The following is a 15403-nucleotide window of genomic DNA, read 5'->3' on the forward strand; positions in this document are numbered from 1 at the left end:
AATCAACACGCCACTACTAGATGGCTGTATAAACGGGCCTCATTATAATAAAGTCAGGTTGGTCGCGCACGCCTAGACGAAGCTGGCAAAGCTGCACCGCTACTTTTTCTGTAGAGGTGAATGATAGTTATCGTCTAGCTGACACTTATTCAGTAGATGAAACTTATTGTCTAGCTGCCAGTTATCGCAGCCATTATTTACGTTTATTGTTTTTGTTTTTTTCTTTTGATTTGGTTTTAAAGTGAGTTGTATTTGTGTTTGTATTTTTAAAATCTATATATATGTTTCAAAAGAATAAACTTTTTAGTGAAAAAAAATTTGCTGTATTTTATTTCTTTTAGAACTACGAAACAAATTTGACATTAGAACAGAAGTAAGAATATATTATTATTTGATAGGTAATATTAATGAATTTCTTACCAATTAACGAATTTGATTTAGGATTAGTGAAATGTATAAAATTTTTACAGTGTTACTCAGCCAAAGCTTTAAATTTGCATTCAGTGTGTTGGCTGCGTTTTCCATCCACGTTGGGAAGTACACTTTTTGATTAAGAAGGTAATCTATTGTGGCATTGTAAAAAAATTAACACACTTATCAAACAGGTAACTTATTTCACAAAATTTTAATGTTATAGCCCTGACATCACCCTTTTATTTTCCCTTTTCCAGGTATCGGAATCCCCCTAGGTTGACCGGGGCAACAACCAACAATTGAATAGTCAATTAGAAAGCTTGAAATTTTTTTTTTTTTTTTTTCTTTTTTCTTTTTTCAGGTCAACCGTGACCTTCAGCTTGTGATAGACATCATTAACGATGAGGAGACCCAATTTTTGAAAACACTCACGCGAGGACGAGATTTACTAGAGCGAACAATTTCCAAACTCAATGGCCAAACCACCCTACCGGGTACTAACATGCGGTTGATATAACCAGCTCGTGTTTTTTTATTTTTTTTTTGTAATTCATGTTCATGTCTTCCAGGTGATGTTGCATGGCGTTTGTACGATACGTATGGTTTACCTGTCGATTTGACACAACTTATGAGCGAAGAGAAAGGTTTATCTATTGATATGGCTGCTTACGAAGAAGCCAAAAAGCAGGCGCAGGTATGTAATACATAAATTTAACATTTATTGGTTAAACTAAAGTCCGTGTTATCCTGTAGCTGCTGTCTCAAGGAAAGGGTTCAGGTGTTGACGACACCATCGCATTCGACGTCCACGCCATCACCGAACTACAAAATAAAGGAGTCCCCCCTACCGACGATTCTTTTAAGTACAATTATAAGGCGGTTTCCGATGCGATCGATAGCCCATATGGTAATTCATTCTAATGGTTAGGGAATATATCAGTTTTTAATTATATTATTCAACAGAGTTTGATGTATGCACCAGCAAGGTTATCGCGATCCGCTTTCAGAAGGCTTTCCAAGAAGAGGTGTCGAGTGGTGTAGAATGCGGAATTCTTTTGGATAGAACATCTTTTTACGCCGAGTCTGGGGGGCAAGCTTATGATAAGGGTTTCATAACCAAAGTCGACGGTGAGGTGCGTGAGCTGCCAAACACCTAGCTATGGCAACCGATAATCTTGTACATTTAAATAGGGAACCGAGTTCACTGTCAAGAATGTACAAGTCCGAGGTGGATATGTTATCCATTTGGGCAACGTTGAAGGTACTCTACGTGTTGGTGACGAGGTAAAGCTAAGTATTGATCAGTCTAGAAGACGATTGATCATGAGTAATCACATGGGAACCCACGTTTTGAACTACGCCTTGAGGCAAGTTGTCGGTATGGAAGCTGATCAGCGAGGATCTCTCGTGGCTCCTGACAGAATGCGGTTTGATTTTACCAACAAGGTATTAACAGATGCTTTACTTCATGCTAATAAAATAAAACAATTTCGTTCTTTTTAAACCTAGGCCGCAATGACCTCAGAGCAAGTTAAGCAGACCGAGCGTATTGCAAACGAAATGATCAGTAAGAATGAGGAAGTGTACGCAAAGGAATCGGCTTTGGTTGTCGCCAAAGCTGTTCAAGGACTTCGTGCAGTATTCGAAGAAACCTACCCCGACCCAGTACGCGTTGTTTCAATTGGAATACCTGTTGAACAGCTTGAAGCAAATCCATCAAATCCGGCTGGCAATTCCACATCCATCGAGTTTTGCGGTGGAACATAAGTTCTTGACTGTGGATGTTGGTTATCAAAACGTCTGATGACTGATATTTTTTATTCAGACACGTGAAGCGGTCGGGACGTATTGGTGATTTCGTTATCTCTTCGGAGGAAGCTATTGCTAAAGGAATCCGTCGTATTGTGGCCATTACTGGCCCAGAAGCGTCCAAAGTAATGGCGTTAAGAACAAGTTGTGTTGTAATTGATAATAGCATACGTTGCTCCATAGGCATTGAAGAAAGCCGAACTTCTCCAAAAGGAAGTCGACGCTTTGTCGGAAAAAGTCGATGCCTTCGTCAGTCAGAAAGACAAAACTCTAACAGTTAAGGAGCTTTCTCGCATCATTGTAGATCTGTCCGACGATGTATCTCAAGCCAACATCGCATACTGGACCTCCGTAACTTGTTGAAGGGTTTGAAAAAGCGTGCCGATGATGTTTGTTGAACGTGCTATCAAAGCTGCTGTCGTAAACGGCGTTGCCGACGCTGCCAAGAAATTGATAGGAGAACGTGTCAATACTCCTTACATTGTACACGAATTCAACGCCTTCTCCAACAGCAAGGTAAAATAATTTTCCTACCATTGAGATGTCCCGTAAACAACGTCGTTCTTTCATAGGCTCTTGATGGTGCGTTGAAGCAAGTGGAATCTTTATCGCCGGAAACTGCTGCTATATTTTTCAGCGTGGACGCTGAAGCAAACAAAGTTGTAGTGCTGGCCGCTGCTCCAAAGGTATTGATGACAGTGTATAATCTTAATGAGTCAAATATGTCTTATTGGTGATTTAGGGTGCGAACGATCGGGGTCTCAAAGCTAACGAATGGGTTGCCGATATCAGTGGTCTCCTCGACGGAAAAGGTGGTGGTAGTGCTGGATCCGCCCAAGCAACTGGAAACAACCCTGCCGGTCTGGCTGAAGCTATGAAGAAAGCTACAGTGTTTGCCCAATCGAAACTCGGACTCGTGTCTGAAATTGCTGCGTCTACAGCCAAACTCGGGTTGGTTGATTCTTAAGTAATTAAAGATGCCGACCTAAAGCATGACCCTTTTACCAAATACATTCACACCCAGTTTGTATTTGTAACACGTTAAATGTTCTTTTCTTCTTTGAATGTTGCTTGACAAATTGCCATCAGTTAATCTGCTTGCAGCTATGATGTCATTGCTATGTTGCTCATTGACATATTGTTTTATGGTAAGTGGATCAGTAGTTGCCCTGCAAAGGAGACGAGAGTTGTTAGCCTTTTGTAACCTAGTTTTCCCTATCTTACCATTTGGTTTGCATGTGAAAACTAGTTTTGGAAGTAGTTCACATGAACAGAGTTATGACAGAAAAAATGTGCCTTCTGATAGGGCGGAACCTGTTGATGGACCAACATTATTCTCCACTTCTGGAAGTGTTCGTACGAACATTGCCTTAATTGCTTCTCAGTATGCCAACACGAAATGGAACGTGGTAACGGAAGTACTGGACTTGCCATCATCAACATTCATCTCATATAAGGTAACTTTCATCCTTTGTCTAGTTTGGATCATCAATCAAATGAAAATATATATTTAACAGTTTCCTGCATTGTCTGCCGGAGATGTCCATGTATCGGGGCTCGCCGCGGTATCCGTTTATTTGGCTCCCAAATCTTTGAAAGGAAACAGTTTGTTCGAGGAGGCTCAAATTCTTCAGTGGATCAATCTAGCGGAACATGAACTACTGCCTGCTGTTTTAGTTTTCCTAGATGCCTCTTTTAACGCCAAGCCGGTGCGAAACCGCGCTCGTCAAGAGATCCAACATTATCTAGAAATCCTGAACAAAATTTTGCTAACTCACACATATCTCGTCGGCGAAACTGTAACTCTCGCGGACATAGTTGTTGTCTGTAGGGGAGAGTGGGGGCAATTGATACACTTTTTGGTTTTTTGTATTTCTTGAAAAAAAAACTAAAAAGTTTAATATAAAAATTATATAAAATTGTAGCCTATTATCTCAGCTACTAAACGATATTTTTTTTTATGAGAAAAGATTAATTTTAATAGTAGTAAATTGTAAAAAACTGAGGTCGCTTCGAGTGTTTCAATTGCCATGGTAGCAGGGCAATTGAAACGGTGTGTCGACGCAATTGCAACGTGGGTTTTCCCATAAGGAAGCTTCTTCATACCCACATAAAATGAAAATCACGATATCTCAGCAGCCACAACTGCTAGTGTGATCAAATTTTACCATTAGGTACAATGCGATATACAGATTTTTAAAATATGCTTAAAGTAGATCGTAATTTAGTTTAAAATATTTAAATAATTAAATTAAAAAAAAAAACCATTAAGCAACATGCTTTTTTAAATAAATCCCAAACAGGAAATACAAGTATTGTAGTTGTGTTAACATGATGATTTACATTTGTTTAAATGAATTACATCAAATACTTGCAAAAAAAATGCAACCCGTGAATATAAACAAAGTGTTTCAATTGCCCTGCAATAGGGTCATCGTTACATTTAATTATTTAAAATTATTTAAGAGTGCAGGGAAAAATTTAAAGGCATTAAATTGTAGAAAAATGAATTGCAAATCATCTGAAACTAATTTTATTACTAAAATGTAGCGTTTTAGGGGTTAAAACAAAAAAATTGAAAACGCAAATTTACCCACGAAGAACAAAAAACAGTTTTTTCGAGATATCTTAAAAAGTTTTTAATAAAAAAACTCGTAAATTTTTCTAAACTTGTAAACCCCCTCATTCTATTAACCCTAATTTTTTCAAGAAAATTCCTCTTATACGGCGAGAGAAACAATTTTTGTTTCAATTTCCCTGTGTCTCAATTGCCCCCACTCTCCTCTACCCTTGCTCCGGTTTTCCAGCTTGTAATGGAGGGTCCTAGCAGTTCGAAGTCGACTAACGTTCTGCGATGGTTCAACACAATTACATAGCAACCGATTGTCAAACATGTCGTCGGCGATACCAATTGAGGGGCTAAACCCATAAACGCAGCTTGCCACTTAGATCTGTCGTTGACACTTAAGCAACTGTGCACTTTTTTCACGTTGTTCGTTTTGTCTTTATAAAGACCAATTGGGATGGTATTTTATTTGTGAAAAAGCATTATACTGGAAGCGTTGATTCATTTCCTCATTGAACTTCCCTTAGTGCTCAGTGCAGTTTTGTATTCCTTTGGTATGCGGGTTATAAAATTGGATATTGTCTTTATGTTTGAGGAAACAATGCACAAAATGGTTTTTACTTTTGCTCTAGTACTCAGTTCCTGTGCCTAAGACAATGGAGAGGTAACAGTGCAAATGAACAGTAACTCTAATAAGTAACTTAAGACATAGAAATGTAACATAACTAACAAATATTTACCAAACCTTTCATTGCCTTAATCTTTATTGTTCTCGTTAAATACGACATTTGCCCTTTAACGATGGGTATTTGTCTTTCGTGGAAAGCACCGAAACACAATTGCATTGGTTTATTTAAATCTTTTTCAGCAAGACTCTTAGAAACATTATCTCCATCTTCTTCGGCATTCTCCATTTTCACAAACAAAACCAAATTAAATGTCGTTACCTTCAAATAAAACTGGAAGCACAAATTCAAAATTAATAAATAACAAAAATTCGTCTGCAAATTTTCTATATATATTTCAAAAACTGACAACCCCGTAGTCCCATAAGGAAAACAAGAGGAATAACTGCAGTTTGAGCTCGACCGTTTGAGCTCGCTCATGAATTCCGTGTTGAGTTCGATTCGACATTTCAATTGTCAAAGAAATTGATACAAACTAAATTTTTCGCATGTTTTTTCACTTGAAATATGTGTGAAATATGTGTCACGAATCGACATGCAACAAGAAGCTAAAGTTAACAAAAGGTATCTTTTGCAAACTAGCATTTATTCGAGAAATGAGAAGTTTGCTATCGAGTTATCAGCACTTGTAATCCTATAAGAAAACGTCCAAATTCAGCTAGAAATACATTTTGCTAACCAACACCAAATAGAAATCTTCAAAATGGAATACATCCTAGGATTGACCATTTTAAGCTTCTTTATTTGGATTTGTTATTTAAACTGGAAGAAGTTTAGTGTTATGGTGGACTGTTCATCTTACTACAGTGAACCCAGCGTATCTCAAGAGTACAAAAAGTTCGACGACGATCCAGAAATGGAATATGATTTTTCTGAAACCGAGTCATATTGCTCAGATTATCCAGATCCTGAAATGGAATATGATTTTTCTGAAACCGAGTCATATTGCTCAGATTGTTCAGATCCAGAAATGGACTATGGTTTTTCTGAGTCAGATTTTTTTTGGTCAAATTATCCAGATGAATGGTTATTGCCGAAAGTAGTCCACGTTCATTTCGCACACATACCTGGTATCAGTAAGTTGCCTCTAGATTTGCCACCAGAAATAGCGATAGTTTTCCACATCCATACCGACAAAAAACAAATCAGAGACTTTCTTCTAAGATTCCGTAAAGACTTCCGCAGAAAGTCTAAGGACTATGTTGACTACCTAATTCAACTATTTCTCTTAAATCCTATGTTTTCGCATGATCCATCAACATTAGCTGTTTCTAAAATAACGGAAGATCCAGTCATTCCATGTGAATTACCTTCAGTTACTAAGCCCGCTCTAACTGAAAAAAAAAGAAAAATAAGTTGGTCAAAGCTTTGACAATATGGAAAAAGTGGATTGCTACTCATTCAAGAAAAATGAGGACTGAAAGAGGAGTACCCGAAATTATTAAACCCGCTGGTTAATCGAAAAAGAAAAACAAGTTTCGGATGTTAAGATCAAATTGGGAAAAGTGGATTGCTTATTTTTCAGCTCATTTTCCGTCACAGGATGTGAACGATTCGGAAGATCATACTGTTCGTATGCATGAAAATTTGTTGGATGAATTTACTGTAGCTACGAAGCAGAAAGGAGACAGAAGAGAACAGTCAGAAGCAAAAAAAGTCCAAAAGGCAGTTGATCACCATATCCTCTATGTAGGTGCAGAATCATATTATACACTGAAGAACTACGAACGATACCGGAAAGTTTATCACATCCATTACCTTGAAATTTCTGAAGATTTTCTGACAGACATCAATGAAGCAGACCTCAACCAAGACACATTTACGTTTCAGGATTCCCCAGCAACGGACACTGCTCAATGCTCCTCGAACCTTCCTTATGAGTCACCTTCAGCTACTAAACCCGACGTTGGAGGCATTTTTGAAAATGAAGGAATCATCATACCTTTCTCCGAACGAGGTGGATTACAAAATAACTTAAACGACCTAAAATCGGTGCATGAAGAAGACGAACTGACTGCAGCGCAAAAGGACACGTCGGTAACAACTAATAAGAAAAATGAATTTGGGAAATTGAGGTCTAAATTGAAAAAGTGGACGGCCGTTCATTTTCCCCGACGAAAGGCAAAGGGTCCGCTTGAAGTTACAGAAGACCATGTAGACCAGATAGCAAATGGCTTCCAAGGAGCAAGAGAAAACCAAGAACAACAGAAAGTTGTCGAGGACTCTGAAAATAAGAATATAAAGCAAATAAAGAAGAAAAAGATTATGAACTTTGGGAGAAAAATAAAATCATGGTTTTTTCCGAAAACAAGGAAGGAACAAAGACAATTGTAGGAAAAAGAATGAGAATAAGAAGGATAGACATATGGTTGAACCACCTCAAGTAAACTACACCACCTTTCAACGAATGTGAACATTGTTCAAAGATGAAGGAGTAGGAAGGCCAAACCGAAACATGTTGAGAAAACGAGAACGAGCGACACAGTAACGAAACAAGGCGTGTATAAAGTATCTTACTTCTGAAGGAGAAGGACGAATTTTTGAATTTCTTTCGACAGTCGTTTCCTGACAATGTCGACCATAGACCCACAGACACCGACACACTCCGCGATCCGATTCAAGTTAGGTAAGTTAGATTTAAGTTAGGTTAAGTTAGATTTAAGTTAGGTTAAGTTAGATTAAGTTAGGTTAAGTCTTAGGTTAAGATTTTGAATCGGAATGTGGGGCCATGTAGGGGTATATGGGCTTAGATCGATATTGTTGGGAATGTAACGAAGAAGTTCAAATATCCGTTCCTGTTTTGGAGAGTTGGGTCCTTTATTGTACTTTTTTCGTTTCATTTGTTGTTACTCGACTTGTTTTCTCATTGCCATTAGGTTTGGCATTCTTTCTCGTCATTTTATGAACAATCAATTGGTTGAAAGGTCCACCAAACAAGCATCAAGATAACAGACGTATAAATGGACCACTTTGTCTTTAGGAAGAAGCAAGTGCATGCAAGTGACGAGATGAAACAGTAAAATGCTGCAAAGTATTGTATTGTATGCATCCCATCTACTTTCTGCATTTTTCACCAAGAGCCAACGAAACGACGATACCAGACAAAGGTTTTCAAAATTGTAGTTAATATACTTTGAATACCCAGTTTTACGGATGGTGACTCGTGTACTGAAAATGACCGAATCACCATTACCATCATAATCTTGAGTGTTTTGCCAGTTCAGTTTTAACGAATTTCTGGTGCATGTCAGCAAGTGCATGCAAGTGACGAGATGAAACAGTACAATGCAACAAAGTATTATATTGTATGCATCCCATCTACTTTCTGCATTTTTCACCAAGAGGCAACGAAACGACGATACCGTACAAAGGTTTTCAAAATTGAAGTTAATGTACTTTGAATACCCAGTTTTACGGATGGTGACTAGTGTACTGAAAATGACCGAATCACCATTACCATCATAATCTCGAGTGTTTTGCAAGTTCAGTTTTAACGAATTTCTGGTGCATGTCAGCAAGTGCATGCAAGTGACGAGATGAAACAGTACAATGCTACAAAGTATTGTATTGTATGCATCCCATCTACTTTCTGCATTTTTCACCAAGAGGCAACGAAACGACGATACCAGACAAAGGTTTTCAAAATTGTAGTTAATATACTTTGAATACCCAGTTTTACGGATGGTGACTCGTGTACTGAAAAGGACCGAATCACCATTACCATCATAATCTCGGGTGTTTTGTATGTTCAGTTTTAACGAATTTCTGGTGCATGTCAGCAAGTGCATGCAAGTGACGAGATGAAACAGTACAATGCTACAAAGTATTGTATTGTATGCATCCCATCTACTTTCTGCATTTTTCACCAAGAGGCAACGAAACGACGATACCAGACAAAGGTTTTCAAAATTGAAGTTATTGTACTTTGAATACCCAGTTTTACGGATGGTGACTCGTGTACTGAAAAGGACCGAATCACCATTACCATCATAATCTCGAGTGTTTTGTATGTTCAGTTTTAACGAATTTCTGGTGCACGTCAGCAAGTGCATGCAAGTGACGAGATGAAACAGTACAATGCTGCAAAGTATTGTATTGTATGCATCCCATCTATTTTCTGCATTTTTCACCAAGAGCCAACGAAACGACGATTCCAGACAAAGGTTTTCAAAATTGCAGTTAATGTACTTTGAATACCCAGTTTTACGGATGGTGACTCGTGTACTGCTAAAAGTCCCGTGTCACCATTACCACAATCATCTTGAGTGCTTTGACAAGTTGAGTTTTAACAAATTTCTGGTTTCATTTACATCTTCAGCGAAGAATTCTGGACCATCTACACTATCCTTTTAAGTCCCTACTTTTCTTTCTTTATCGTTCTGCTGGAAAGTTGAAACATTATTATTTTTGTCCCTTGGCTGTCTCAAATGCCATATACCATACCTGTCTGTCATGCTGAAAAAATGAGGAGTGACGCACTGTAACGAAAAGCCGACTATATAAGGATTGGACTCCTAGGGATAGGGGTTAGGTCCTTTAAGCTCCTTTTTCTGTTGACTTCGTTGTTACTCGACTTATTTTGCAGACGTGCATCTTAAATAATGTTTGAAAATTCTCGAAAATACAAAAAAATCTTTTTAAACATAAAATAATTTTTTAAATTTCTATTTTATTTCCATTCCAAGCCCTTAATTTCTTTTTTAATTTTGTTTCAAAGAAAGAAGGCATGGAATTCATTAGTAGGCCTATTCTCCCTTTTCCGTAAACAATCAGCTTTCTCATACAATCGGGAAATGTTTCTTTGATTTAAATCACTTAAAGTATTTAAAGGCCGTAGAATCTTTTTTTGTTTTACAACTGCAGTGACATGCAAACGAGGATCAATTGCGATCCCACTGTCAATTACACGCCCTCTCAGACCGTCGCTTTGGCCTCGTGCCCAGCACAAAAAAAAATTTGCCAAAATCGACTTCCAGAGACCACTCACAGCAAGACGCCTCCCGGAGTTAAAACGTGCAACCTTTCAGTAAAATCGCAGGATCATCTCCACCAAGTAACAGTTTCACTGGGTTAAGGTGTGTATTCAGCATGAACAGCTCAAATACACAGTATACACAGCAAACAGCACTCACAACCAGTCCGACTTACTAAGCTGGACTACACTGCCCCTCTGGTCGATCATAGACGGGCTTTTGAATCCTTCGACATCTTGCCAGAGTGACAAAGTCCATTGGCGCTACACTATTAACTGCTTAGTTAGTACCTTATATCGCAATTTAGGGAAACCGCCTCATAATTGTACTTAAAAGAATCGTCGGTAGCCCCCCTACCGACGATTCTTTTAAGTACAATTTCTCCTTTATTTGACTCCTTTATTTTGCAGTTGGGTCAATCCAGACGAATCGTTGCCGCGCACATATTTTAGAATTTGGACAGTAGGTTTATACTGTCCTAAATAACTTTTTTTCCAAATTTCGTCCATTTTGGGCGATTCGTTTTTAAAATACGGCGAAATGAAAATTGTTTTTTTTTTCGTTTTGTCGTAGCCAACTTTTCCCGTGCGTTTTTTGTTTTTCTTAATTTGTAGACCCATTGTTTGATAATCTAATTTTTTAAAATACATATTATTAATCATATTTTTACGGGCTATCTTTTGGCTTAGTTTGTTTTTTAAAAATATTTAGTTTAAGGTAACTAATTTAAGGACAAAGTTTTGATACCCTCCCCTCTTTGAAAATCAATATCTTCCCCGGCAGCGAAAATAGAGAAAGTGGAAAACGCGTACAGGGGGGTACGCGTTTTACGTTTTAGTTTTACGAACGCGCCTTGCGGGTGGACTCCATCTTAACCGAAAGTTTTGTGATGGCTCTGTACATTGTAAATGGGTTATAAAAGGGATCTTAGTAATTAATTCATAATAAATCGTAAACGCATACTGTGGATTTGTGAACAATTTTATTTTAAAGGTAAGTGAATAGGCTTTCTCTTTTAGTGTAAGATTTAATGCATTTCAAGTGTAGGATTAAACGTAATTAAATGATAAGTGTGATGTTTCAACCCCTTCCCTATTTTTTTCGCCCGGGAAAAACGCGCATTCCATTCAAGGACTATTATTGTGTGTACAACGACACAGGGAAAATGTAGTAATCGTAGTGAATGTAGTAAATATGTAGTGTTCCCAAACAGCGAATACAAGTGTAACGAGCAGCTTTTACTATACTACATTCCCGTTATCCTTGCACGGGAGTTTGAGTGGCACATAGTATATGTCACTCAGCTAAGCCCCTCCCACTTCACCTTGTTACGGTCAAAGTACGTCACGGTTGATGTATGTCACGACTGGCGTGCGTCACGGTCGACGTGAGCACCAGTGGATGTTGCATCCGGAGGATGCACCACCGGCGGATGTCACTACAGGCGGATGTTACTACCGGTGGATGTTACTCCCGGCGGATGCCCCTACCGGCGGATGTTTCATCCGGTGAAAGCTGCCTTCTAGGAGTATATAAACTCGTTGCAGTCTCTTGTATTTGCAGAGCTGTTTTGTACTCTCAGTAAAACGTTGTACTGTGCACCGAGGACAAAATACAAAATTAAAAGCAGATCTTACATTTGGAGGTCCCAACGAGACTGAAAAGGCTTAAGACTGAAAAGTGAGTAAAAAAAAAAAAAAAAAGATCTGTTAGATATTGTATTAAGTTTGGAAAAGTGCATGTGCTAGTGAGGCTGCAAGGTGCGTCAGAACCTACAACATCAGAGGTAAGCGAATGAATAGCATTTTTAAAAACTCACCAGAGACTGCTCTCAACACTTATCCACTTTACCCCGATTTAACTCACCAGCACCTACCCTCCCTATATCCTACCCTAGATACCCTTGACACCCAAGACCCTGAGTCCGAAACACAACAAATTAGAGAACAATTTATCGCACATAGGAAAGAGCTCGTAGAGCTTGAGTACGAACATTTTAACGAAAAAACTAAACCCCACCAAACCATCTCAACAACACTTAACTTAAAGAAAATAGAGGAAAAACAGCAAGAGATCCACAGAAAAACTAACAACACACTTCAAATTTATACGCACTCTATATTAAAGAAAACTTTGGAGACCCCAGACAATATCACACCTAACATAGTAACTCAGACCGCTAATACCCTTAAAACTGAAATAGCACGGCATGGTGGAGAACAAAGTAAAGTAGATGATCTTTTACAACAAGTAAAATTTATTCATGGTAAAGAAAAAGAATTTCTATCTGGTACAATTACTGTACTACAAAAAGAAGTACTAATCCAACAAATTAGTGAAAAAAAATTATTATCAGAATTGAAATTGGAAAATTCTAATTTGAATAAACAGTTTGACAATATCAAAAAGAAAGCTAAAAGTTCCAAATACACATTAAGTAGCTCCCTTGAACAATTACAAGAAAACAATAACACCCTCACAAAATCGCTTGAGAAAGCCCACACCCATATTAAAGAATTAGAGAATAATCAAGAAAGTACTACCGCACAAACTTACCTTAAAAGTTTACTGAAGAAACAAGAAGACGTTATCGCAGACATTGAAAAGGAGAGCCGGGAGACAATTAACCAGCTTGAGAAAGAAAAAAAATTACTGATAGAAAAACTAGACGCTAAATGTAATGGTGCTATGTAATGGTACTGTGCTAATCTATACTGTGCTATGTAATGGTACCAAAAAAGGATCGAGAGCTTCGACTTTGCATAGATTATAGACCACTTAATAAAATTACAATAAAGGACAGGTACCCTTTACCACGAATAGATGACACTGTAGATGCATTGTGCGGGTCTATGTATTTTTCAACATTGGACCTTTTGAGCGGTTACTGGCAAATAGAAATTGAAGAAAAAGATAAATATAAAACAGCTTTTATTTGTGAATTTGGACAGTACGAGTTCAACCGTATGCCATTTGGTTTAACAAATGCGCCAAGTACATTTCAACGTGCAATGAATACCATTCTTAAAACTGTACTGTACAAATTTGCATTAGTATACTTAGATGACATTATCGTTTTTAGTAGCTCAATAAATGAGCATATAACACACTTAGAACAAGTATTCTGCATTTTAAAAACAGCAGGGTTAAAACTGAAAAGAACGAAATATGAGTTCTTCAAAGAGGAATTAGATTATTTAGGATACATAGTGTCGAGAAAAGGCATCACACCCAATTTAAAGAAATTAGAAGCAATCATGAAATACCCTACTCCCAATAACACAAAAGAATTGAGTTCATTTTTGGGCCTGGCTAGCTACTATAGGAAATTTATCCGAGCTTTTGCTGATAAAGCTCACCCATTGACAGCTCTCACGAGAAAAACAGCGGAATGGAAATGGGGGGAGGCAGAAAGGGACGCCTTTAATTGTATAAAAAATTGTCTCATCACTAGACCTATCCTAAGCTATCCCGATTTCAAGCGCGAATTTATCATCTATACGGATGCATCAGGATATGGAATAGGAGCAGTTTTGGCACAAATACAATCTCCACCTCAATCAGCGGATTCAGCTGAGACTAACGAATCTGATCTCAGTGAATCAGGCGGCGTTGAAGTCGTCATTGCCTACACTTCCAAGCATCTAAATGACCGCGAAGCCAAGTGGTCGACAACAGAAAAGGAAGCGTACGCGATAGTTCATGCAATCGAAGTATTTCGAACATACCTATACGGACGCAGATTCACCGTTTTTACAGATCACAGGCCTTTAGAATGGTTAATGAGTAAGACGGAACCAGCAGGTAGACTTGCTAGATGGGCACTTAAAATACAAGAGTATGACATCATAATTGGGTATCGACCAGGTAAATCTCACCAAAATGCAGATTCACTTAGTCGAATCCCAATAGTGTCTATAGCCACTGTAGCAACTAGAGCAAGGACAAAAGGTGAAATCAAAACTGTAGACAACGAATGGGTTCGATTGCAGCATGAAGATAAATATTGCAAAAACATTTTAAAAAACCTAATGAAAATGAAAAGCCAAGAAGGCATAATGAAAAGAGAGATAAATAATTACAAGTTAAACGATAAAAGAGAATTAGTTGATAAATATGACAGATTAGTGGTACCACAGGTTAAAATTAGAGAAACAAGATTCCTTCGGTAATGTCCTTCGGGCAATTTTTTTGGAAAAAAAATTGTCTATAGACATGTAACGTGGGCCAAAGATAAACAGATTTTGGATCCAAGATTTCTAAATTTCAATCAATTTATAGTGTTCATCTGCTGCAGTCTACTGTCCGGAATTAGCAACACGGGAGCTTATGTAAAAAAATTAAAATGAAATAACGAATTTGAAGAATTTTATACAAAAAATGTACTACCGAATGCAATAGTTTTTTTTAATACACTTCTGGGAATCTAACCATATCAATATTGGCTAGGATAATGTAAGTTTAAGACCTATTAAGCGACTTAAAAAAATTTTCCAAAAATTAGAAAAAAATGACATTTGAAGAAAAAATGTTTTATTTCCGCATGAGTATTGAACAATTAAACTTAATGATGCCAGCGCAACACCTTACCACTACGCTGTTATTGACATAATGCGACTAGTATGAATAGCAGTTTAATTTTACATCATCTGCAGCAGTATACTGTCCGGAATTAGCAACACGGGGACTTATGTAAAAAAAAATGAGAATGCAATCGTGAATTAGATGAAGATTTTTCCTCAAAAAAGACAACAAATTGAATTGTCTTGTAAAAGCAATTTCAGGGAATGTAACCATATAAATATTACTTAGGATAGTTTAAGTTTAAGACATACTAAGCGACTTAAAAATTTAACAAAATATACGCATAAAAAGGAAAAAACTAAATAAATTTTGCGTTTTAAAGAGTATTGATCCATTGATCTTGGTGTTATGAGCCCAACACCTTACCGCTG

General features: G+C 37.6%; 1 pseudogene; it reads left to right on the forward strand.

The window, feature by feature from the left end:
* Positions 1–20: 20 nt before the first annotated feature.
* On the forward strand, positions 21–3256 carry LOC116927847 (annotated as a pseudogene).
* Positions 3257–15403: the final 12147 nt, after the last annotated feature.

This window comes from Daphnia magna, linkage group LG2 (genome assembly GCF_020631705.1).
Source record: "Daphnia magna isolate NIES linkage group LG2, ASM2063170v1.1, whole genome shotgun sequence".
Taxonomy (NCBI): Eukaryota; Metazoa; Arthropoda; class Branchiopoda; order Diplostraca; family Daphniidae; genus Daphnia; species Daphnia magna.